General features: G+C 41.7%; 1 protein-coding gene across 9 annotated transcripts in view; it reads right to left on the reverse strand.

Annotated features, from left to right (window-relative positions):
- Positions 1-26111, reverse strand: part of PCGF3 (polycomb group ring finger 3) — a 113267-nt gene extending 87156 nt beyond the window's left edge. For 6 of the 9 annotated variants that reach the window (XM_084628565.1, XM_084628559.1, XM_084628564.1 and 3 more), the window contains exon 1: positions 25969-26094. The gene's annotated coding sequence lies outside the window, so the exon portion shown is untranslated. Of the gene's footprint in view, positions 1-25968 lie in introns of all 9 variants that reach the window. The other 3 variants (XM_084628557.1, XM_084628560.1, XM_084628562.1) reach the window with 2 other exon arrangements.
- Positions 26112-26365: the final 254 nt, after the last annotated feature.

Genomic DNA, 26365 nt, shown 5'->3' on the forward strand with positions numbered 1-26365 from the left:
TTCTGCAGGCTAAACAATCCCAGTTCCCTCAGCTTCTCCTCATAAGTCATGTGTTCCAGTCCCCTAATCACTTTTGTTGCCCTCTGCTGGACGTTTTCCAATTTTTCCACATCCTTCTTGTAGTGTGGGGCCCAAAACTGGACACAGTACTCCAGATGAGGCCTCACCAATGTCGAATAGAGGGGAATGCATTATAAATTCAAAGCACTGTCACAAAAAGTGAAATATTATTTTGATCACAACAATGTCATGAAATTTTTCAAATTTTACCATGAAAATTCTTAACCTTAATTATGCCGCCCAACTCTGTAAGCCAAAGTGCACTGCAGGCCTTCCACTATTATTTAAGCAACAACTGCTTTACATGGACAAGCAGGAAACCATCATTCATTTTAGACCTACAGATTGTTTAATGACAAGTACAGTATGCCCTCTCTTATTCTTGCAGACATTAACACTTATTGTGAGCCCCAAGGCCATTTGTAGCCTCTGATTTCTTGTGGTCAACGATACCACGCAGATACCAAGCACTGCAAAATTTTAAAACTCTCCTTGTATAGACTGTAGGTTACAACTCCTGGGAGTCAAACCACCATTTTCACTGCCCTGCCCCAGATGTAGAATAATTGTAAAACCCCCACAACCATTGTGTCTATTTACAAGGAACGCCTTTTTCATGGCAGGACAACATCACAGGTTGATTCTCTCTCGTCTTCAGAGCTAAGGAACACTGCAAAGATACCAATACACCTGTCAGCCTTCCACAGAAAGGAAAGAGCTACCAACACAAAGCACAATCAGAACATGTGCTCCTTTTTCCCCGCACGACCACGACCACATTCCATTCTCTGACACACACGAGGTGCACATTTTGGGCTAGTCTATGTGAAAAAATCAACACCCCAAGTGCCATAGCTATGCTGGCTGAACCCCAGTGCAGATGCCGCTAAACTGACTGATCAATGCTTGCAATGGTGAAATCTTTATATTTTACTTCCAATGGACTGAAGTTCCAAAAATAATTTTTAATTGCTTGTTGCCAATCACTTCATTCACCTTCAGGGAAGAAAACTGATTACCAGTTATCTATGTGTGAATGTATCCAACACTAATTTCACTACTGATCAGCAGCTTTCACATTTACTAGTTAGAATGACAGGTTTCAGAGTAACAGCCATGTTAGTCTGTATTCGCAAAAAGAAAAGGAGTACTTGTGGCACCTTAGAGACTAACCAATTTATTTGAGCATAAGCTTTCGTGAGCTACAGCTCACTTCATCGGATGCATACTGTGGAAAGTACAGAGGATCTTTTCATACACACAAAGCATGAAAAAATGGGTGTTTATCACTACAAAAGGTTCTCTCTCCCCCCACCCCACTCTCCTGTTGGTAATAGCTTATCTAAAGTGATCACTCTCCTTACAATGTATACGATAATCAAGATGGACCATTTCCAGCACAAATCCAGGTTTTCTCCTCCCCTACAAACCCACTCTCCCCCCCCTCCCAAGACGTTCTTGTTAAACCCTGGATTTGTGCTGGAAATGGCCCACCTTGATTATCATACACATTGTAAGGAGAGTGATCACTTTAGATAAGCTATTACCAGCAGGAGAGTGGGGTGGGGGGAGAGAAAACCTTTTGTAGTGATAAACACCCATTTTTTCTTGCTTTGTGTGTATAAAAAGATCTTCTGTACTTTCCACAGTATGCATCCGATGAAGTGAGCTGTAGCTCACGAAAACTTATGCTCAAATAAATTGGTTAGTCTCTAAGGTGCCACAAGTACTCCTTTTCTAGTTAGAATGAGAAATGAGCACCTCATGAAATGAACACGAGACTAAAAGCTGTGCCAGTTTTACATACAACCATATAACCACATGCCATGCTCACTAGTATTCTAGAAAGTTAAGAGATTCTAGCAACCAAGCCAGCCCATCCTACTATTCACAAAATCAGCCCACTGCTCTCTTAAAGAGCCAATGACAGTAGATTCCACCCTCTAGCCCACTTCTAATTAGCAACACTCAACTACTCCCGGTTTCAGACAATATTTACTGTTTTCTAATAGGCCTAACAAGAACCTGAAAGTTGTCATCCCTTCCCTTTTAACTTTTAGGATAGTTTAGCTTCAGTCAATTAATGGAAATGTTTTGTCTAATATGCCCATTCTCAAACTTCAATAAATGTTGTTTTCCTGTAATTCCTCCATAATGATATTCAAAACCACCAAGAAAATCCCTAGAAAAAAAGCACAGAAGACGCTAGTTTTTACCCAACCTGAGGAAGCATCAATGGGGAAGAATGAGGATGGAGTAGATACAGGAAAGAAAACAGATGGAGTAGAGGTTCCCAATTCGAGATCTGCAGAGAGCTGACTGCTAACATGTTGCTGACCCTTTGTTCCATCCGATAAAAATTGAACAGATGGGGAAGATGATGATGATGAAGTGAAGAGCGAAAGTGAATAATGTGAGTAACTGTTTGAAGGGACAAAACACAGACTCTAAAGACAACTTTAAAATACATGGGAAAGTAAGAATGAAGTTAGATAAGCAATGGTGCAATTAGGCTTGTACAGCCCCTTCATATACAAATAGAAATATTTTAATGTATTAATTTGCCAGTGTCACATAAACATTACATGGAGACATAAGCTAATTGCATGTACAGCACAGAACCTCACTAATTCACAAGAGTGATTGAGAAGCCTATTGAAGCTAGCAAGTAAAGAAAAGAGCAAAGTGATCTATCTAAAAGTATATTTGATAAATAGTTCAGCTTGGTTGTGTTCCTTTCTTATATATGTAATACACTTGGAGATATGAAATCAATTTGAGAACTTTTGACACTACAACAGCCTTGTTGATAAGTAGATAAAAGCCACCATTTTCAGTGTGCCAGTTAGCAAGGTTCTGCATATACTGTATACAGACCTAGTATTTGAACTAAATGTCGGATGTAGTTCATCCCTCTGTAAAGAAACTGACACTCCATACCATATAGTTGACATATTCTTAGCAACAAGACCCCTCTAAAATCCAATTGTTTGCCTTTGTAGTATAGTATCCTATTATTTGATGACAGGTACTTTCTAAAAGCATTCTTAGGGAAATTAACCCTGAAGCCTCTCTACTGTCCTTCATTCCTTCCCCACCTCAAAACTACTCAGTTCAAACACTGGATGAAAAATGAAGGTGGTAGACATGAGAGGGGAGATGGTGATTTTTAAATGTAAAGATGCCAAAAAACTAATGCAGTCCCTTCAGTGGTACTCCAATGGTAGAATTTGGATCCTGGCTGTAAGTCATCAAGTACCACACTGGCTGATCAATTTATGCCATAAAGCAAAATTTGAAATATCTATCATTATGCTCAGCTTAAACAGACAGAATAATCCTAACTCGCAGAAACAGTTTACTTACCTACGTATAGCCAAGTTATATTATTCATCTAGTGGGATCTCACTTTACTGCATCAGTCTAGCCTTTTCAAGCTGAGATAGGTTTTCCTTTCATTCTATGGCTATACATACAGAAGACCAATTGTTATATAGAACAGCCCATTTAATAACTTATTTAGACTAAGTATAATTTATGTCTATCCTTAGAGCTTATAAAAAATATGACGTTATTTAATGAAGCAAATGTTTTCTCTCATAAAGTCAGAAAGTGCAACTACTATAAACCTAGAGTTCTACAATCTGTTACAGTTGATGATCCTCCAAGGTGACCAGAAAAGATCACAGATGCTCCAGAGCTGCAAGTTGCATTGCTGGTTTTAGGGGCAGGAAGACATCTTTTATCAACATGTTCCCCTTAAATTATTAAAAAGAAGCAGCGTATTGTGTGCTTTATGTTGAGAAATCCACTTGACCAGGCACAAGTGGTAAAACACATGTTTTCCTTGTAAGTGAGGTGGGCCTAAACTGCTCCTGCAGAACTTAAATAGTTTCTAGCTGCAAAGGTAACTATCCATACGTTAAAAGAAAAGGAGTACTTGTGGCACCTTAGAGACTAACCAATTTATTTGAGCATAAGCTTTCGTGAGTTACAGCTCACTTCATCGGATGCATTCAGTGGAAAATGCATCCGATGAAGTGAGCTGTAGCTCACGAAAGCTTATGCTCAAATAAATTGGTTAGTCTCTAAGGTGCCACAAGTACTCCTTTTCTTTTTGTGAATACAGACTAACACGGCTGCTACTCTGAAACCTATCCATATGTTAATTGTCTGTTTTTAATTTGCTTTCATACCAATATAGCACTGCTCACCACCATATCTAGGCACTGATGTCACCTTCCTCAGTCTGGAGACAAACAGCTCCAGTGCATCTACTGCTTTCCCTAAGCCAGGGGCGGACAAACTTTTTGGCCTGAGGGCCACATCGGGTTTTGGAAATTGTATGGAGGGCCGGATAGGGAAGGGGGGCGTGGCCTGCTCCCACCCTCCCCACCCCCGACTCCTGCCCCATCCAAACCCCCCTGTTCCCTGGGACCCCTGCCCCATCCACCCCACCCTCCCTGTCCCGACTGCCCCCCTGAAACCCCTGCCCCGACTGCTCCATCCAACCCCTCCCCTCATTCCTGACTGCCCCCGGGGACCCCTGCCCCATCCAACCATCCCTTCTCCCTGACTGCCCCCCGGGACCCCTGCCCCTGACTGCACTCTGCCGCCCAATCCAACCCCCGCTCCTTTCTGACTGCCCCCATTCAACCCTTCTGTTCCCCACTCTCTGACCGCCCCGACCCTTATCCACATCCCCACCCCTTGACCACCACTCCAAACACCCCTGCCTTCTATGCAACCCTCCCGCTCCCTGTCCCCTTACCGCGCTGCCTGGAGCAACAGTGGCTGGAGGTGCTACAGCTGCGCCACCTGGCTGGAGCCAGCCATGCACCGCGCAGCACAGAGCACCGGGTCAGGCCAGGCTCTGCAGCTGCGCTGCCCTAGGAGCTCGCCCCCGCCCCCCACGCCACCCAGAGCATTGCGCCAGTGCTACAGCATGCTGAGGGGGAACAGCGGGGGAGGAGCTGGGGCAAGCCTCCTGGGACAGGAGCTCAGGGGCCAGGCAGGAGGGTCCTGCGGGCCATAATTTGCCCACCTCTGCCCTAAACAGAGGCAGAGCAAAAGGTAAACAAAAACACCAGTCATATTCTCAGCTGCTATTCAGAATGCTGTGGGCAAACTGTGAAACTAACAATATTCATTCCAGTCTTGCTTAGCTGCTATGTGAAGAAGCTGCAAGCACCTAAAGTAGGCACTGGGAGTTGTTCAAAGAAAGATTTCCAAAAAAAGAATGCTAGAGTAGCAGAGATGCACCAGTCCCAACAGGTCACGAGTTTCTGGTCCAAAAAGTTGTTGTTCTTGCACCAATGAAGTACCCCCTACATTTTGGTGCACACTGCCCAACTCCTCCTTTTTCCACCCACCCTTTTTGGGAAAAGCTGTGGCTTCTCAGAACTCTACTGGCCTCTGACTAGGATGTTATTCCCACTGGCTAGCTGGAGCCTAGTAACTTTTTCCTGCTTTGCCCAGACACTATCAATCATTTAAAAATAAAAACAAACAAACCTTTCAAATCAATTCAAAAATATTTTAATATTGAGGGGAAAAAATTATAAATGTTATCAGATTTAAAGCTACATCTATCCACGCTTCATTTTATTTTTACTATCTTTGTTGTTTAAATTGTTTTAATACAAACATTTTCCCTTTTTCTATTTGAATCTACAGTGAAATAATAACACTGAATAACAAAATTTCTATGGTAACAAAGGTCAGAAGGAGGAGGATTATGATTTAACTGAGAGATCAAATAGAAATATAAACCAGACAGAAAAAAACTATTAAAATATAAGCAACTTTTGGAGGGATAGCTCAGTGGTGGGGAGGGATAGCTCAGTGGTTTGACCATGGGCCTGCTAAACCCAGGGTTGTGAGTTCAATCCTTGAGGGGGCCATTTGTGAGTTCAATCCTTGAGGGGGCCATTTAGGGATCTGGGGCAAAAATTGGGGATTGGTCCTGCTTCAAGCAGGGGGTTGGACTAGATGACCTCCTAAGGTCCCTTCCAATCCTAACCTTCTATGAATCTATAAGATAGATCTGTATGAGGGATTTTTTTATTATTTGTTTTAGGTTGAAAGTATCTCTTAAAATAGGACTTGCACATTGTGACAATCAGAAATTTATAGTTATCCAACACTGCCACTACAGCCAGATTTTTTCCTTACTCTTTGTTTGATAACCTTTTGGACCATTTTGTTATAAGGTGAAGTGTTAAAAGCGAAAAGTTTGGATTGCTGATAGGAGAGAGGATCCAACTTGGGAAGCCACATGAACAGCTCTGCACACAATACACCCAGATAATCTAAGAGTGATTCTCAGCAAGGGGCATGTGTACCCCTGGGGGTACTCAGAGTGCTTCCTAGGGTACATCAACTTACCTAGATATTTGCCTAGTTTTACAACAGGCTACACAGAAAGCACTAGCGAAGTCAGTACAAACTAAAATTTCATACAGACAATGACTTGTTTATACTGCTCTATATACTATACACTGAAATGTAAGTACGACATTTATATTCCAATTGATTTATAAGTATATGGTAAAAATGAGAAAGTAAGCAATTAAGTGACAGCGTGTTGTGACACTTGTGTATTTTTATGTCTGATTTTGTAAACAAGTAGTTTTTAAACTGAGCTGAAACTTGGGGGTATGCAAGACAAATCACACTCCTTCCTGAAAGGGGTACAGTAGTCTGGAGAGGCTGAGAGCTACAGCTACAGCTCATGAGCTTTCGTGAGCTTTCATGAGCTACAGCTCAGCTCATGCTCAAATAAATTGGTTAGTCTCTAAGGTGCCACAAGTACTCCTTTTCTTTTTGCGAATACAGACTAACAAGGCTGCTACTCTGAAACCTGATCTAAAGAAACACTTTTCAGAAACATTTGGTCTCTTTTTGCTTTTAGGTTTAGAGAAAATCCAGGGAATGTTTTTGACAATTATTTCCTTTTCAAAAAAAATCTTTAATATTTGTTAATGGCCATACTGGTGATTAGCTAGGGAAGTGGTTCGTTAATATGGGGAGCTTTGAGTGATTAAGGCAGTTGTGAGAGAACTCACAGAGCAGCTCACCCTCACTTATTTTGCTCCAATTAAAGGGTCACAGAACAATGCCAAGGCCAACTGATTAAGGCTAAAATGGAAAAACACTTTCCTCTTAAAAAGAAAAGGAGTACTTGTGGCACCTTAGAGACTAACCAATTTATTTGAGCATAAGCTTTCGTGAGCTACAGCTCACTTCATCTGATGAATCGGAAAGCTTATGCTCAAATAAACTGGTTAGTCTCTAAGGTGCCACAAGTACTCCTTTTCTTTTTGCGAATACAGACTAACACGGCTGTTACTCTGAAACTTTCCTCTTAACCACTTTAAAAAGATTGCATATCCACACTTTAAAGAGTATAAACATATTTGCATGATGCCTTTTTGGTCACTGTAATGTATTCAGTTCAAATTCGCTCATATTATGGAAGCATCATAGTGGCTCCATAGTTAGGGCTGTATTTAAATTTACACTTAAATTTAATCTGGTTTTATGTTTGCGTGATATGAGAGGAAGAATTATGCAGTGGTTAAGGCAGTAGTCTAGGATTTAGGAGGCCTACTTCAAGTCCCTCAACAATCTTGGGTAAATCACTTAAGCTATGAGCCTCAGTTCTCCATCTGCGAAATGGGAATGGTACTACCCAACCTCACCGGAGTGTTGCGAGGATAAACACACTGCAAGGCTCTCAGACATTACATTTTGGGGGTCATAAGTATAGAGTAACTCCAAACACAATATGGTGTCTCATTAAGAGTTGCTGATTTTACTGGGATAAATGAATACCCAGTTTGAATATTGGTAACACAGTATTATCCTCTACATGCTTACAGCATTTACTCCAAGTATAGTCTAATTTTCTGAAAAGTCTCAAGTAAACAATTCATGAGATAGCATTTACAAATGCTCCCTTTAAGAGATTTGAGTAACATTTTTAGTTCCCTATAGCAAATACATTCCAGATTATAGAAATCATTATTCTTAAATGTAGCAACAATTAAGATTTAGTGGCTAAAAAGTTACTACATTAGTAACGGATTACGACCAGTAGGCTACTTTTTAAATTTTGTGTATATCACAGTGATAGTCAAACATATTTAGTCAATGAAAGCTTCAAAATGCAAGCCTTTCATTTAAAAATACACCAGCATAACTTTCCTGGCCTTCATGAGTCTTCTTGAAATCAAGTGGTAAACTAACCTTAGTAGCACACAGGAGTGTAGATACATGAAAATTCACTCACTTTGGCTGGCTAAAAGTCTTTCCAGTTGACCACTGCATAGTGTGTACTGCCATAGGAAGACTCCCATGTTGGTCTAGACCAGTAAGCCACAGTCCTGTATCCTTGTCTGACGATAGCCAACATAAGATGCTTCAATGAAGCTGTAAATCATCTCATAAAGGGACAATTAAGCAATAACCCACCCAGAGAAGAAATTTCTTCCCAACTCCAGGCAGTTAGTGGCCTGAAGGATGAGGATTTGTGAGGTGGGCCCTATAAGCATACAGCAATATAAATACAAAACTAAGTTTGATTATAAAGCATTTTTCAGTTAGGCTGCTCTTGTACAATGATGGTTAAATCCAAACTTTTTGACAGGGTACACAACGATGCTATCATCCACAACTTCAGTTAAGAAAAGGACTTCCCAGACATTATACAGGTGGGTTGCATCAGTAACCAGGAGTGACACAAATTCCAGACACAATGACAGTTCACTAAATTTATAGATCTTTGGGAGGGAGAGAAAAGGAGGGAGAAACAGGGAAATGCTTCACACTCAGATTATCTGAAACACTCAAATTTTGGTAGCCACCCTAACCCAAAGTTTGAAAACCCTACAAAAATGTAAATAGCTTGATATGTGCTTTGGACAAAGACTTCTAAATTTTAAACTCATTTTTAAAGAAAGCTGAGCTTTTGTGAATTTATAGTTCTTATCTTGGCAGTCTAATATCAGAGTCATAGGTTGGGTCAAACAGCAGAGCCAGTTGGCACCAGTCACCTCTAAGTCAGAGAAAGGTATATCCATTGTTTTACTTTCCATTACATCCTTCCCAAACTAATGTTGGCACACAGGACAGAAATGAGTTTCTTTCCATTCTTCTCTGTCATTTGCTGCTGCTTCCATCTGCTCTATTCCGTTAAGATAGATTGTTCTGTCCTCCCTGCTAGGAGTAGTTCTTAACGGTTTCTCTTGGGTGCCCTTGTTTTTTCACAGCAGTTGGTTTCCACCTGACAGCTTCAGGTGAGAGTCTGTATGCTGGCATCCGGAGTACATGTCCCAGATACATCCAGCACTTCCTTCTGATTCTGGTAGAAACAAGCGGGCTGGTTGGTGATTTCTCTGATCTCTCCACAGGTAATGAAGTCTTTCCAACCAACGTAGGAACTTATTTTCAAAGCTTCTAGTTTTCTACCACTTTGGCAGATCTCCAGCTTTTGCAGCCATATGTCAGCACTGAGATTACGTTTGAATTGCAAATTCTCAGTTTTGTTCTGATGCTCTCCCCCCTTCCCATATATTAAGTTTAGTAAATGCTGTGGATGCCTTTCCTATCTTCGATGTCACTTTCTTCTTAAAATCTGTTGACCAGTATGTTGCTCCTTAGGTACAAGAACTGTTCTACTTTCCTGATATTTTTGCCTTCTAATGTGAGGTTACTGCTTGATGCCTGGGTTTCAAGGATGTTTGTTTTAGCATAACAAATATTGAACCTGGTTGACCTGCAGTTTTTGCCAGCTTGTCTGTCTTTGGCTGTAACTTTTCGGGGGTGTCACTCAGGAACACAAGATCATCAGCAAAGTCTAGGTCTTCCGGGCATTTACCATCTGCCCATGACATACCAGTGTTTGTGCTGCTAATACACGTAGGCTAGGACTACACTACCAACTTATAATCAGTAAATCCATACCCCTCTGCAACATAATTATACCAACCTAACCCCAAGTGTAGGCAGTGCCTCTTGGGGAGGTGGAGTACCTATGCCAACATGAGAAGCTCTCCCATCGGCGTAAGCAGCATCTTCACTAAGTGCTGCAACTATGCTGTTGCAGCACTGCAAGTGTAGACAAGCCCATTGACTCAGACTTTAAGGCCAGAAGGCACCATCATGATCACCCAAGTCCAACCTTCTGCACACTGAAGGCCACAGAACCTCACCCACCTGCTCCTATACTAGACCCACAACTTTGGCTGATTTCAGAGTAACAGCCATGTTAGTCTGTATTCACAAAAAGAAAAGGAGTACTTGTGGCACCTTAGAGACTAACCAATTTATTTGAGCATAAGTTTTCGTGAGCTACAGCTCACTTCATCGGATGTGAGCTGTACCTCACGAAAGCTTATGCTCAAACTTTGGCTGAGTTACTCAAGTCCTCAAATCATGATATAAAGACTGAGTTACAGAGACTTCACCATTTATTCTAATTAAGCCAACAAGTGCAGAAGAAGGCGAAAACGCCAGAGGATCTCTGCCAATCTGACCTGCAGAAAAATTCCTTCCCGACCGCAAATACAGTGATCAGTTAGAGCCTGTGCACGCGAGCAAGACCTATCATCCAGACACCTTGAAAACAATTCACTGTAGATAGAGCCCTCCTCATCTAGTGTCCCATCTCTGGCCATTGGAGATATTTGCTACTAGCAGTCGCAGATCGGCCATATGCCATTGTTGGCAACTTCATTATACCATCTTCTCCATAATCTTATCAAGCTCAGTCTTGAAACAAGTTAGGTTTTTTGCCCCCCACTGCTCCCCTTGGGAGGATGTTCCAGAACTTCCCTCCTCTGTTGGTTAGAAACATCTAATTTCAAGCCTAAACTTGTGAGGGCCAGTTTATATCCATTTGGTCTTGTTAGCATAGTCCCTAGCTTACATCTTCCCTCTCCCTCCCTCATGTTTATCACTCTGATGTATTTACAGAGAGCAATCATACCTCCCCTCAGCCTTCATTTGGTTAGGCTAAACAAGCCAAGCTCCTTAAGTCTCCACTCATAAGGCAGATTCTCCATTCCTCTGATCATCATAGGAGCCCTTCTCTGCACCTGTTCCACTCAATTCACTTCATTATCCAGTATATGGAAATGCCAAATAACAGAAGTAAAATGCAGTCATGTTTCACACCAGTGTCCACATTGAACCACTCTGTTGTCTGGTGGTTCATCCTTACAGAGTACTTTGCATCTCTGTACCTGGCCTTCATGAAATTGACAACTTTAGCTGGGATGTCATCAGACTGAAGACTATTCCAGACTGTGGACTGGCCATCGCTTTCTGTGAAAACTACTAAAGAGCAGTTTAGGAGAAGTGTCTCACATTCAACAGATCCTAGCCTACTGAGATTAATTACAGAAACTCCTCACTTAACGTTGTAGTTATGTTCCTGAAAAAATGCGACTTTAAGTGAAAGGATGTTAAGCGAATCCAATTTCCCCATAAGAATTAATGTAAATGGGGGGGGTTAGGTTCCAGGGAAAAAAAATGTTGCCAGACAAAAGGCATTATACACATTTTAAACAAGCAATTTAATACTACAATCACTGCTGAGTATGAAGCTTGGTTGAGGTGGTGGAGTCAGAAAGTGGAAGAGGGTGGATTGTCCAGCTGCTCCTCTTGCTGAACTTTCTGAGCTCGAAAAAACACATCTAGAGATTGTTGTTTTACTTCTTTTTTTTTTTTCCTTGGTAAATTTCTTTATAGCAAGTCATTAGATGACCAACTCCCCTAATCACTTTGGAGCTGCGTTCCCAGTCAGGATCGTCATCACTCAGGATTTGCAAGCCAGCTTCAATCGTTTGGAAAGCTTCAGAAAGACGTTTGGCAGTCAAATTTTGATGGGTTGGTTCTTCTTCTACTTCTTGGCCCTCTTCTTCCATTGCTCTCGTCACCTCTAGTAGCATCAGATCTTCATTGGTTAGCTCTACTCCATGTGATTGCAGAAGTTGTGTAACATCGGCTTCTTCCACCTCAGCAAAACCTGCTTTCGTGGCCAAGCTGGGGACAACATCTTCACAGCGGGGACAACATCATTAAATCCTATTAAGTCACTGGAGACAATGAGGCAGACAAGGAGGCTGACGGTGCCATAGCCTAGGAGAAGCATGTTGTGCAGCAGCAGTGGCAGCTTCCCCTACTCTGCAAGCACCAGGGGCTCAACCCTCAGCCCGCCCACTCCACCCCTTCCCCCAAGTCCCCACCCTCGACCCGCCTCTTCTCCCCCCCCCATCCCCCTTTGCTTTGCAGACTACTTCCACGCTCCTACCCCTGATTGCCAGAGGCAGGAGGGGGGGGCAGGAGGGGAAAGGTGCTGATCCGCATCTGCTGGGGGGGGGAAGAGCACAGGGAGGCTGCCTGCTGTGGAGAAAGCAGGCATCCAAAACAACGTAAGAGTGGAGCATTGCTCAACTTTAAACAAGTGTGTTCCCTAATTGATCAGCAACGTAACAACGAAACAACGTTAACCGGGACAACTTTAAGCAAGGAGTTCCTGTATTCTCAATTCATTACAATACAGCAAGTTAGAGCACCTATTGGATTTGATTTTGAGAGTTAAAATATACTTTGCCAACTTTATCACCACCAGGTTGTCCTTTCAGAGGCAGCCTTACTCCAACTGTGGGACACAACGCTTGGGGAAAGCAAACCACCAACTGGGACATGTGGAAGTATTTTGTAAGATGGGTAGGCTTTTAACAAATGGCATGGGTGCACATTTTATTTATTTTTCCTGAAGGAGGATTATATAGCAAGGGCTTGTGAAACACTGTGCATATGGAAACAATTCAGGGTTCACAGCGGACAAGTAACTCATCACAACATCCAAGTGCAATGCTTTGGCAAAAAGGGCTAATGTAATCCTTGAATATCTAAACAGGAGCAGGAGTAATGAGCAGGCTTAGGAAGGTGGTTTTACCTCCGTTTACAGCATTTGTGAAACCAGTAATGAAACACTGTATCCAGTTCTGGTGTCCGTATTTTTAAAAGGATGCTGAAAAGCTGGAGAGGTTGCAGGAAAGAGCCACAAAAATGCACAAGCTAGTGTAAGTGCCTTACAGTGAGATTTAAACAGCTCAATCTGTTTATTTTATCAAAAAGATAGATTATGGAGTAGAAGTACCTTCACAAGAAGAAAATACCAGTTACTAACAGGTCTTTAATCTAGCAGAGAAAGGCATACCAACAAATGGCCAGAAGTGAAAGCCAAACAAAGTCAAATTAGAAATTAGGCACAAATTTTCAACGGAGTACATGATTAATCATTGGTACAAACTATCAAGGGAAGCGATGTCTTCAAATCAAAAGTTCTGGAACACAAGTTATGCGTCTCAAGACAGGGGCAGCTGCATGAAATTTAATGGCCTGTGCTATACAGAAGGTCAGACTAGGTGATCTAATGGCACCTTCTGGCATTAAACTCTATCATTAGAAGCCTCACTTCAAATGGCCCGAGATATTCTGGGGTTTGGACAAGTCATTCAGAAGGAATGAAGCATGCCATCATTTACACCACCCCACTCCCACAAATCTAGCCTATTCATAGCCACTGTTAACTGGTAGAACACAAACTTAGTAATATAACACCCAGGGTGGATAAAGATCAATGATTTAAAAAAATAAATAAAAAAAACTCAGATGTTTTTTATTTAAATTGGATTTTTTTGGATAAAATGCTTTTTGAGGAAAAAAACCTATCTCATCATGGAATAGGGATTACAAATTCTAATTCTATAGTATGAGACAATATATTCATGTAATGTTTAAGAACAGTTTTGTAAATGAATTTCAATAGTTCATGGATTAGGGACCCAATCTTATGGGGTTCCAAGGGCTTCAGTATAGACTATTTAGGTTAATCTTTCTATCTACCCAATGGGACTCAGTGCTCAGTCTAAAAGATACTATCAGAGATGCTTAGTTTTGCAGTTCTCAAACGATGGATTTGTGTCTCCAGAGATAATATGCTTGTTAACAGCACAAATGTTAATAGATAGATAGATAGATAGGATAGATAGAGGTGAGAAATAACAGACCTCAACCCTATTGTCCCTCTGCAAATGTGTGTACACAGAGTCAACCCCTTACCTCTCTCTCTAAAGGTGCAAAGTTTCAAAAAGTTCAATGAATAGAAGATTGTTGGGAGTGAAATAGATCTGGACAAGGAGAAGAAGTCTGGAGATAAATAAATGTGAGAAGGGAGGTACAGGTAGTAGAAACAAAAGTGAAACTGTTTGAGCAGCATATTCCAGAAGTCTTGAGGTCTTTCTGAGTGTAGCCTTCATTGATCGAAGATCTACCATACCATTCTCTCACTGGAAGGAAAAACCTATAAGGGCAGCAGGCTGTAAAAGAGGCCCCGTTTGGGAATATTTTAATGAAGTTCCTCTACCTGTGGGTAAGACAGGCATGCGTGCAAAATGCAAACAGTGCAACAAAGGAATGCAAGGCCTGGTTGCCCTAATGAAACAACATCATGGGAACTTTCAGAGTAACAGCCCTGTTAGTCTGTATTCGCAAAAAGAAAAGGAGTACTTGTGGCACCTTAGAGACTAACCAATTTATTTGAGCATAAGCTTTCGTGAGCTACAGCTCACTTCATCAGATGCATACTGTGGAAAATACAGAAGATGTTTTTATACACACAAACCATGAAAAAATGGGTGTTTATCACTACAAAAGGTTTTCTCTCTCCCCACCCCACTCTCCTGCTGGTAATAGCTTATCTAAAGTGATCACTCTCCTTACAATGTGCACAATAAGGAAGGTGGGCCACTTCCAGCACAAATCTAGGGTTTAACAAGAACGTCTGAGGAATGGGGGGAGGGGGGGGAAGGTAGGAAAAAACAAGGGGAAATAGGTTACCTTGCATAATGACTTAGGCTTGAGTAGAGACTGGGAGTGGCTAAGTTAATTGTATCCAATTTCCAAATGAATTCCAATTCAGCAGTCTCTCGTTGGAGTCTGGTTTTGAAGTTTTTCTGTTGTAATATCGCAACTTTCATGTCTGTAATCGCGTGACCAGAGAGATTAAAAAGTGTTCTCCGACTGGTTTATGAATGTTATAGTTCTTGACATCGGATTTGTGTCCATTTATTCTTTTACGTAGAGACTGTCCAGTTTGACCAATGTACACGGCAGAGGGGCATTGCTGGCACATGATGGCATATATCACATTGGTAGATGTGCAGGTGAACGAGCCTCTGATAGTGTAGCTGATGTGATTAGGCCCTATGATGGTGTCCCCTGAATAGATATGTGGGCACAGTTGGCAACGGGCTTTGTTGCAAGGATAGGTTCCTGGGTTAGTGGTTCTGTTGTGTGGTATGTGGTTGCTGGTGACTATTCACTTCAGGTTGGGGGACTGTCTGTAAGCAAGGACTGGCCTGTCTCCCAAGATTTGAGAGAGTGTTGGGTCATCCTTCAGGATAGGTTGTAGATCCTTGATAATGGGTCGAAGGGGTTTTAGTTGGGGGCTGAAGGTGATGGCTACAGGCATTCTGTTATTTTCTTTGTTAGGCCTGTCCTGTAGTAGGTAACTTCTGGGAACTCTTCTGGCTCTATCAATCTGTTTCTTCACTTCCGCAGGTGGGTACTGTAGTTGTAAGAATGCTTGATAGAGATCTTGTAGGTGTTTGTCTCTGTCTGAGGGGTTGGAGCAAATGCGGCTGTATCGCAGAACTTGGCTGTAGACAATGGATCATGTTGTGTGGTCTGGATGAAAGCTGGAGGCATGTAGGTAGGAATAGCGGTCAGTAGGTTTCCGGTATAGGGTGGTGTTTATGTGATCATCATTTATTAGCACTGTAGTGTCCAAGAAGTGAATCTCTTGTGTGGGCTGGACCAGGCTGAGGTTGATGGTAGGATAGAAATTGTTGAAATCATGGTGGAATTCCTCAAGGGCTTCTTTTCCATGGGTCCAGATGATGAAGATGTCATCAATATAGCGCAAGTAGAGTAGGGGCGTTAGGGGACGAGAGCTGAGGAAGTGTTGTTCTAAGTCAGCCATAAAAATGTTGCCATACTGTGGGGTCATGAGGGTCCCCATAGCAGTGCTGCTGATCTGAAGGTATACATTGTCCCCAAATGTAAAATAGTTATGGGTAAGGACAAAGTCACAAAGTTCAGCCACTAGGTTAGCCGTGACATTATCGGGGATAGTGTTCTTGACGGCTCGTAGTCCATCTTTGTGTGGAATGTTGGTGTAGAGGGCTTCTACATCCATAGTGGCCAGGATGGTGTTATCAGGAAGATCACCGATGGATTGTAGTTTCCTCAGGAAGTCAGTGGTGTCTTGAAGGTAGCTGGGAGTGCTGGTAGCGTAGGGCCTGAGGAGGGAGTCTACATAGCCAGACAATCCTGCTGTCAGGGTGCCAATGCCTGAGATGATGTGGCGCCCAGGATTTCCAGGTTTATGGATCTTGGGTAGTAGATAGAATATCCCGGGTCGGCGTTTCAGGGGTGTGTCTGTGCGGATTTGATCTTGTGCTTTTTCAGGGAGTTTCTTGAGCAAATGCTGTAGTTTCTTTTGGTAACTCTCAGTGGGATCAGAGGGTAATGGCTTGTAGAAAGTGGTGTTGGAGAGCTGCCGAGCAGCCTCTTGTTCATATTCCGACATATTAAGGATGACAACAGCACCTCCTTTGTCAGCCTTTTTGATTATGATGTCAGAGCTGTTTCCGAGGCTGTGGATAGCATTGTGTTCTGCACGGCTGAGGGTGTGGGGCAAGTGATGCTGCTTTTCCACAATTTCAGCCCGTGCACGTCGGCGGAAGCACTCTATGTAGAAGTCCAGTCTGCTGTCTCGACCTTCAGGAGGATTATCATACACATACCTTGATTATCATACACATTGTAAGGAGAGTGATCACTTTAGATAAGCTATTACCAGCAGCAGAGTGGGGTGGGGGGAGAGAAAACCTTTTGTAGTGATAAACCATGAAAAAATGGGTGTTTGTGTGTATAAAAACATCTTCTGTATTTTCCACAGTCTGCATCCGATGAAGTGAACTGTAGCTCACAAAAGCTTATGCTCAGATAAATTGGTTAGTCTCTAAGGTGCCATAAGTACTCCTTTTCTTTTTGCGAATACAGACTAACACGGCTGTTACTCTGAAACCTATCACTACAAAAGGTTAACAGCCGTGTTAGTCTGTATTCGCAAAAAGAAAAGGAGTACTTGTGGCACCTTAGAGACTAACCAATTTATCTGAGCATAAGCTTTTGTGAGCTACAGTTCACTTCATCGGATGCAGACTGTGGAAAATACAGAAGATGTTTTTATACACACAAACCATGAAAAAATGGGTGTTTATCACTACAAAAGGTTTTCTCTCCCCCCACCCCACTCTCCTGCTGGTAATAGCTTATCTGAAGTGATCACTCTCTTTACAATGTGTATGATAATCAAGGTGGGCCATTTCCAGCACAAATCCAGGGTTTAACAAGAACGTCTGAGGAACAAGGGGGAGGGGGCGGGGGAAGAAGAAACAAGGGGAAATAGGTTACTTTTTATAATAACTCAACCATTCCCACTCTCTATTCAAGCCTAAATTAATTGTATCCAATCTGCAAATTAATTCCAATTCATGAGACATGTTCCTTCTCAAGAGGAAGCTGCGTTGAAGATGATGAAAGGAACAAGTCTGAACATGCAGAATCTTCAGGTTTGTAAACTTTTTTTTTATTTCATACTTCTTTCTTAAGGACTGCCTGTCTTCCTTCTGGACTATTCTTGAATTCTCATGTTTGAGCAAAAAATATAGTTGTTACTCTATGGTACTATCAATTTTAGATGCAGTTGTGATAAAAAAAAACAAACGGCTGAAATAGGCAGATCTTCCTTGCACAATTTCACCTTTGAAGTAGTACTGAGTGTTAGTGAATGCAATAAGTAATACTAAATGAGCAGTATGGTAATAATAATTAAATAACTGCATTGACTTATTTTGTTTAGGAGAATCGATCCTCAACATACAGGATTCTGAAGACTATCCACCTTCAAGATCACCATCATTTTCTATAGTTTCAGAGTTATCTGACAGGGATAGTGTTTCAGTCACATCATGTATGTCACATAGCCACAATATATCACCTGTAGCAAAGACGAAAAAAAAACTCCATCATCCAAAAACAACCATAGATAAGTTTGTGATAAGAACCCAGCAGATTACAAAAAGAGTTAATTGATGAAAAAATTGCCCAGTTTGTTTATGCAATAAACTCTCCTTTTTGTATGATTGAGAACCCACACTTCATTAACATGGTTCAGTCATTAAGACCAGGATACAGTCCACCCAACAGAGCAGATATTGCAGGCAAATTGCTGGATAAAGTGTATGAAAGAGAAACTGAGCAGTGTGCAAAAGGTCTAGAGGATGAAATTGTTAACCTGAGTCTTGATGGGTGGAGCAATGTCCACAATGATCCTGTTGTATGTGCTTGTGTGACAACAGAAGAAGGGAATGTCTTCCTTACAGAAACAACTGATACATCAGGAAATGCACACACAGCAGAATATTTACAAGTAGCAGCAGTAAAAGCTATAACAAACTGAAAAAAAATTCAAATGTCTAGTACGCCGCTTGGTCACAGACAATTCTGCAAATGTATCAGAGAAGAAATTATTTAGGAGAGAGTGAAGAGAGTCCCAAGCTAATAATATATGGTCGTAGTGCTCATTTGATGCACCTCCTAGCCACAGACTTCAGTGTTCCAGAAATAAAGGCTAATGTTGTTGAAACTGCAAAGTACTTCCCGTAACAACCACTTTGCAGCAGCTGCTCTGAAAAAAGTGGGAGGAACCAAGCCAACTCTCCCACAAGACGTGCAATGAACTCAGTAGTGGACAGTTTTGAGCACTATATCAAGAACTGGCCTAATCTCATGACAGTTTGTGAACAAAATCGTGAAAAAATAGATGGCACTGTCATAGCCAAAGATCTCAACATTGGGCTTAAGAGAAATGTAGAACACATGCTGAGTACCCTGACGCCTATTTCTGTAGCCTTGAACAAAAAGAAATAGCTGTTTTATTGCTGACACTGTTGAAATTTTGAAGGAACTGAGTGAGATCTTAAAAAGAGAAATATGCAATGACAGAGTTAAATTACAAGCATTAAAAAAAACGAATGGGACAAGCACTATCTCCAGCTCATTTTCTTGCAAATATTCTCAATACTTGGTACCAGGGTCAAACCTTAACTGCTGAAGAGGAGTTGGCTAGGACATGGACATCCAGCAATCATCCCTTCATAATGCCAACTATAATAAACTTCAGAGCTAAGGGTGAACCGTTCAAGAAATATATGTTTGCTGATGATGTTTTAAAGAAAGTCATACCAGTGAACTGGTGGAAGTCACTTAAGCACTTGGATTCAGAGACTATTGAAGTGATAAACTCACTTTTAACAGTAGCTTCTTCCACTGGTATAGAAAGAACATTTTCTTCCTTTGGACTAATTCATTCCAAATTGAGAAATTGTTTGGGACCTGAAAAAGCAGGAAAGCTTGTTTTTCTTTTCCAGATTATGAACAAAAAGGAAAATGAAGGTGAAGACAACTGAGTTAGTTGCAGGAGCCAATATTTTAAGTTTCTCATGTTGACCTGGCTGATATAGTCAATTTAATTTTTTTTTTTAAGATTTCATTTAACTATTTTAGTTAAAATCAATTTTAAACACAAACAAACCTGATTTTAAAAAACTTGAATGTTTAACTAAATTCAAAAATTCGTATGCCTGTTTTGTTAAAAAAATTATACGTTTGCTGTTGAAGAAAAAGATCCAGAATACATAACATTGTTGTTTTAGTTAACTAAAACAATTTAAATGTCTGTCTGGTGATGTTCTCCTCCTAATACAGCACGGCAAGAAAATCCTCCAAATATTGGAGAGAGTTCACCTCCCAATTACTTCATAAATATCTGCTTCAATTACCCTCGGTAAATGATGTAATCAAACAATCATTCATTTTCTGATATAGCTGTAAAACTAATCTGAAAAGTTTTCAAAATAAATCACTTTAAAAATATATAGTGTGTACCTTCTAAAAATGAAACCTACATCTATCTCGGAGTTGTGAAGAATATGTTTTAAGGTTATAACAACCAACAAGAATGCACTTTTATGTAGAAATCTATGATTAAATCAATTTGATTTAAATCAAATCCACACAGATTACACCACAAAAAATGCCTTGTCTAATACGTTAACACATATAGAATTATTTTGGCAATACAATGCACTTCAACTTAGTAATCAATTTACTAATAGCTTCAATTATGACAATCTATGTACTTACACCAATATATGACTCCCACATATTAGAAAACACTATCAGCAGAAGTGAACCATAGCTTTCTAGATAAAATACTTGAAAGTACAAGAGAACTAGCTAACTTCAAATTGTTCCTTCAGTTGACAAAATGAAAACAGCATTGTACAAGAATGTATATTTCATACGAAAGCTGTGCAATCTGGGGACACCGGCTGGGTTTACATATTGTTCTAAATAGGTTGAGGTTTATATTTGTACATGGGTAGATTATGTGTTTTTGAGTGCACGCTGTTAGAGAATCTCTCAGAGAGAGTCTATTGGGCTAGGTCTTTTTTCATTTTGAATTACAGTCATAATTCACCTAAGATTTATAATACATCCACTACTACTTCAATGGATATATGTTCTATTGAAGATACAGAAGAAGTGTCACACATTGACTATCTGGATATAAGAATAAGGGGTGAAAAATTATTCATGTGTAGGTTAAATTGAGAGGTTTGTCGACAAGATAATCATTTGCAAGCCAGCAATTCAATGATATTCACTTTTAGCTAGCTGAAAAAACTTGTTTTCATAATTAAATCAGCTACTGCATATCAGCATCAGGTGTGTATTAAGGAATAAATGTTTCCCATCTTAACAGAAGCCAAGACAAAGCTATGCTATTTGTGAAGTGTAGACAATTATCCCCAAGTTCATTTGATACTATTGGAAGTTATTGCCATTGAATTACAAGTTTTAATCTTAAAACTTTGGGACATTTTAAGTTACTGTCAGTCACAAGGTTAGAATATGAAAGGATCATAAAGTTATCTGTCAAAAGCAGCTCAAATGCATGTCCATGGGGATATCATAAATTCACTTCCTGTCACTCTAGAGCGAGATGAAAAATAATGATTTTGAGGTAGTTGAAAGAAATATGGAAGGAACTTTCAGTTGAGAGGGCTTTTAAAACACACACAGACTATAATGATGAAAAGTACAAAGATGTGGAACTGCTACTTGGGGTTTCCTTAAAGTAAACTATTCTCTTGCGGCAAATCCACTTTTCAAATTAATCTTCTATAAATGTTTAAAAATTATGTATTTGAGAATATCTTCATTAATAAAACTCTCAGAAAACAAATGGGAAGGCTGCATTCCATTGTCAAATGCTTCATACCCTCATCAAAACAATACAAATGCACTGTACTGACAGTACATGGGCTCTTACTATATGATTTAACATTTTTCATGAATCAAGTTAATTGCAGTACATACATAGGTAGATACATTTCCAGAGTTTGCATACATCAGCACAGTTCCTGATCAGAAGCACCTCTGGGGAAAAGCACCATTAGCACTAGATCAGGTATACACAGCAACACTACAACTGATTTGGTTATAGTAGGAGGTGGCCTTTTTCAAAAAGCAAATACAGTAACCTATTTTGTCTGGCAAGGGCTGACAAGTCACTTCAGGAACTGACAATTTTCTGATTTTCCTCTGAAGAGGATTTTCACTATTTTGCACAGTACATAGTTCTGTCTCTGTAGTTGCTTCAGAAAGGTTAGAGAACTCTCACTCTCAACCAAACAACAGCCTTTCTAAGAGTAAAAAAAGTGTCTGAATTATCAAGCCATTGTTTGGTTCTGTTCCACTCCCTCCTCCCCACAAACTTAGCCCTGTAACATACCTGGAAGAATTCTAAACCTCTGAGATGAGGGGTTTTGTTAAACTTTTCTCCAGTTTGTTTTCCCCCTTGTTACTATATATGCTGTGAACTTGACACACACAGGTAGAATATTAATTAGGAAATATATGAATTATATTTTCTTGAGAGAATCTAAGTATGGCAATGTTCCTAAACTGCTGAATATTTGTACTGTTTCACTGCAGTACAAGAGTGTAGTGTATGGATCTCTTCTACCAGACTAGTGGCATCATCTTTAACAAAAAGCCAGTGGCATTTCACAACGGCTGGGATTGCTTTTGGTGCAAAGCAACTTTCTTTTATCCTCTCTAGTCTACATGAACGCAGCAAGTAGAGAGTCTTTAAGCCAATCAGCCTGACCCTTAATTGCTTAACATTTGCCTTTAGTTTTACTATGAATTTAGTTTAGACAGAACTTTTGTTAATAAAAATGCAACACATAACTAGCAGATTCTAGACATTGACAGCATCTGCCCAGATCTGAACTTATTTTGATCAGACTGAAGGACAGCCAAGCTAGAGCAAACTAGCACAAGACAAAATTGACAGTGTACTTATACCAACACTACTGCATAGCCCTAGATGACATTCAACCATTTTTATTAGTGATGTCAAAAAGTAGTAAACATTCAAGAGCACCCGGAGGTGGAAGAGCTAAAGTTAGTCTTATATCACCAAGCACAATGTGCTCCAAATTATTAAGAAATACTTAAAAGCATTTATGTTTCAAACTATGTACCAACTGGGCCCCCTGCCCAATATGAAAGAACACCAGAAAATGCTGGTGCTCAAATTCCTGCAAGACATCTTGCTCCACTTCATGTTTTTAAGATATTATAGCTTCAAAGATGCAGTTGATGGGAAGCAGATGATTACAGACTTGAATGGTTTTCAAAACACAGGTTCACATCAATTCAACAGGTGACTTCTTCCTAACATCAATAAGCCAGTTGGAGTTTCCATGCAAACATTTATTTTAATGTATTCCATGGGTGGTTTACTGTAGAGTCCAATTTTCAAAAAGATTCTAGTTTCAGCTCTTAGTGACCACCAATTTTGTTCATTTTTTCCAGTTAACTAAAGACCACCTAGCTTAAGGAGCCATTTGGGAACACAATATTGAAGTCCATTAAAGCAGAAATGTAATACTCAAGTATGTTAGTGGAGAAGTAATATTTAGTAAGGTTACCTGTTTACAATATAAGTCTGTTTCACATCTAGTGGACACAGTTTGGGCAGGTCTACACAACAGCGGGGATCGATGCTTTGAGATCAATCCACCAGCGGTCTATTTAGAGGGTCTAGTAAAGACCCGCCAAATCGACTGCAGATTTCTCATCCGGGGTGGAGTACAGTGGTGGACTAGAGAGCAGAGTAAGGTAAATCAACGGGAGATTTTCTCCCATAGACCCCCCCCCGGTAACTCAACCTAAGGTATGTCGACTCCAGATATGTTATTCACATAGATGGAGTTGCATAACATAGGTCGACGTACCGCAGTAGTGTAGACATAGCCTTAGTCGGATGAGTCTACGAAAATGCAGGATTAAGTTGATCAGAACTAATGATTATAGTACTGTACCTTGAGGTTCTGGTTCAGAGTTTATCTAGTAGTAAAATACCCTCATACAATGGTGTTTAGTTTTATCTAGATAGGCATTTATACTGTGCTAGCATTGCTATCGAATCTCAATCAACTTCAAGACAACACAAAATTTAACAAGTATTCAACCAAGACTCACATGATAAGATTTGGCTAGATCAGTCCATATGAATAAAAAATATGACAGATTTTTGGTCTGATAAGGGCTTTGAAAAAAAATGCAATCTTTATACCAGCACCCAAATTTAAATCAATAAGTCTTTTCTGCTGTAGCTTCTGAAGGGCACTCTTTAAAAAGATTGGTGTCCCCCATCCTACTGTAGTAAATGATCACTGACTTCTTCCAGTTCCACACAGAATGTATTCCCTTACATACACTTTTAATTAATATGTTTTAGTGGGCAGCTAAGAAATTTAAACAAGGCCTTTCTATGTAGCATAAAAGTCATCCATTACTAGAAAGGAAACTTCTAACCTATCAAATAAATCTTATGAATTACAAACAAACCTTTACAAGGCACATCACTAGCTAAAACAGCTTTTTATTTAAATCAGTCACTGAGGGAATGAGAAGTTCTCATTGTTAAAAGACCCAATACTCGTCAATATGGAACATACACAACACTTAGCGCTAAGAAAAGTTGTACTTAAGTCCTCGAACTACACAGAATTCCAATTAATAATCTGAAACTTTAGATTGTTTTACAGTGTAAAACAAACAATGTAAGTAAGTTGTAGTATACATTACATCTTGAGGTTTACATGCCTATAGATGTGAAGCATTTTTCTAAAAGGATATTTGTTTTTCTAACAACAAGTAGGACAGTTTAGCAGTAATAAACCTGGAGAACATCAAAGTTTTCAAAAGGAAAATTCCAGAGCACAATGTGATAATTAAGCAAAATCTATAAAGACTGGATTTGATACATTGATAACCAGGGCCCTGAGTGTAGAAAAACAGTTACACTAACTCTGGATTAAAGTTATGTTAAATTAGAAGTATTTAATTTTTTCAGAGTGAGTTCCACTTGCACTAGTAAAAGGGCATTCAAATAGTAATATGGTGGAAGTACCAAGACCTTTAACCACGATAGCATCAAGTTCATGATACACTACATTTCATCTCAGGCCAGTTTGAGGTGACGCTAATCACTTGTGGACTAAAAGACACTGCAGTGCTACTATTAAATTGCACCTTGCTGAGAAGACACAACATCACAGCTGAAAACAACCAAACTTCACTGTGTAACATCAGGACCGTGAGAAAATTTTGGCAAAAAACCGATCCATTATTTTACCAATTGGTGCCACCTTCGGGTGATGCTTTTCACAAGCCTAAAACCTATAAACTATTCCAGATTGCTACACACACCTCATGCCACTAAGAGCCATAGCTATCCATAGCTCAGGTCACTTCTCACGCAGTTTAACCCTACTTCTCTCGATGGACGCAGGGACAGACATTTTTCAAAAGATGGGGGGTTTCTTAGCAACGTAAACCAACCCTTGATTGGGGGGGGGGTTCAGAAGGAGACTCCGCCAGCCCCCACCCCACACCAGACCCAGACACATCTGAGATACTGCACAGCAGGGGCGTCTCTGCCAAGCTTGTGGGACACACGGAGCTGGGGCCAGGCACTACCAGGGCAGGCCGAGCGGGCTCCCCCACATGCCAGGCGGCTCTGCACCCTGGGAGAAGGGGGCTGCACAGAGGAGAGCCCTTGCCATACAAAGCCAGGAGAGGGACGGACGGACGGACAGACAGACAGCGGGGGGGGGGAGATAGAAGCACAGACAGACACCCACACCGCAGCCCAAGGGGGGGGGGGGCTGGTAAAAGCGGACAGACAGACAGAGGAAGGGACGGACAGACAGGCACAGCGGGGACGGACGAATGGACACACACGGGGGGGACAGGGAAGCGGACAAACAGACAGACACAGCCGGGGGGGAGGGGTGCAGACGTCCTTGACAAACCCCGCTGCTGCCGCCGACGCAGAAAGTTAAAGCGCCCCCTCCCCAGGCTAGGGGGACGGAGGGGCCGGCCCTGATCCCCTCCCGGCGCCCCCTCCCTGGCGAAAGGCTGGGGGAGACGGGGGAGGCGGCGGCGGCGACTCCCGGGGGAGGCGGCGGCGGCGACTCCCGGGGGACCGGGCGCCGGACCCTCCCCCGCCCCGCGCCGGGGGTCTCGGGGCTGCTCCTCGGCAGCTTGCCATGGCGCGGCCCGCTGGAGCGGGGGCAGCCCCGCAGGGCCGCCGCGGGGGGAAGGGGGCCCGGCACTGACCTGGCGGCGCGGGGGCCGGGGCGCCGTGTCCGCCCGCGGGGGGGCCTCCACTCCCTCCGACTCTCCCCCCAAAAGAAGGAAAAAATTCCGGCCGGAGTTTAAAACAAAGAGGCGGAAATAGCCGAGCGGCGCCGAGGGCGGCCGAGCGGGGGCGCCGCGCACCGGGAGCATGCGCACTGCCCGCGCCCGCCTCCCACACGCGCGGAGGGAAGGGGGCTGCGCTCGTGTCGCCGACCGCGGGAGGGGAGGTGACGTGCGCGCGCGGGGAGCATTAGTGCAGCCGTGTGCCCCCTCCTCCCGTGCGGGGAGCCCTAGCTCCACCCTCCCCCCGCAGGGAATCCCCATGGGAACCTGCCCCGTGCCTCCACGAGTGCGGGGGGGCTGGGAACGCCCCGCC

Source organism: Lepidochelys olivacea (genome assembly GCF_965140295.1).
Source record: "Lepidochelys olivacea isolate rLepOli2 genome assembly, chromosome: 5".
Classification (NCBI taxonomy): Eukaryota; Metazoa; Chordata; order Testudines; family Cheloniidae; genus Lepidochelys; species Lepidochelys olivacea.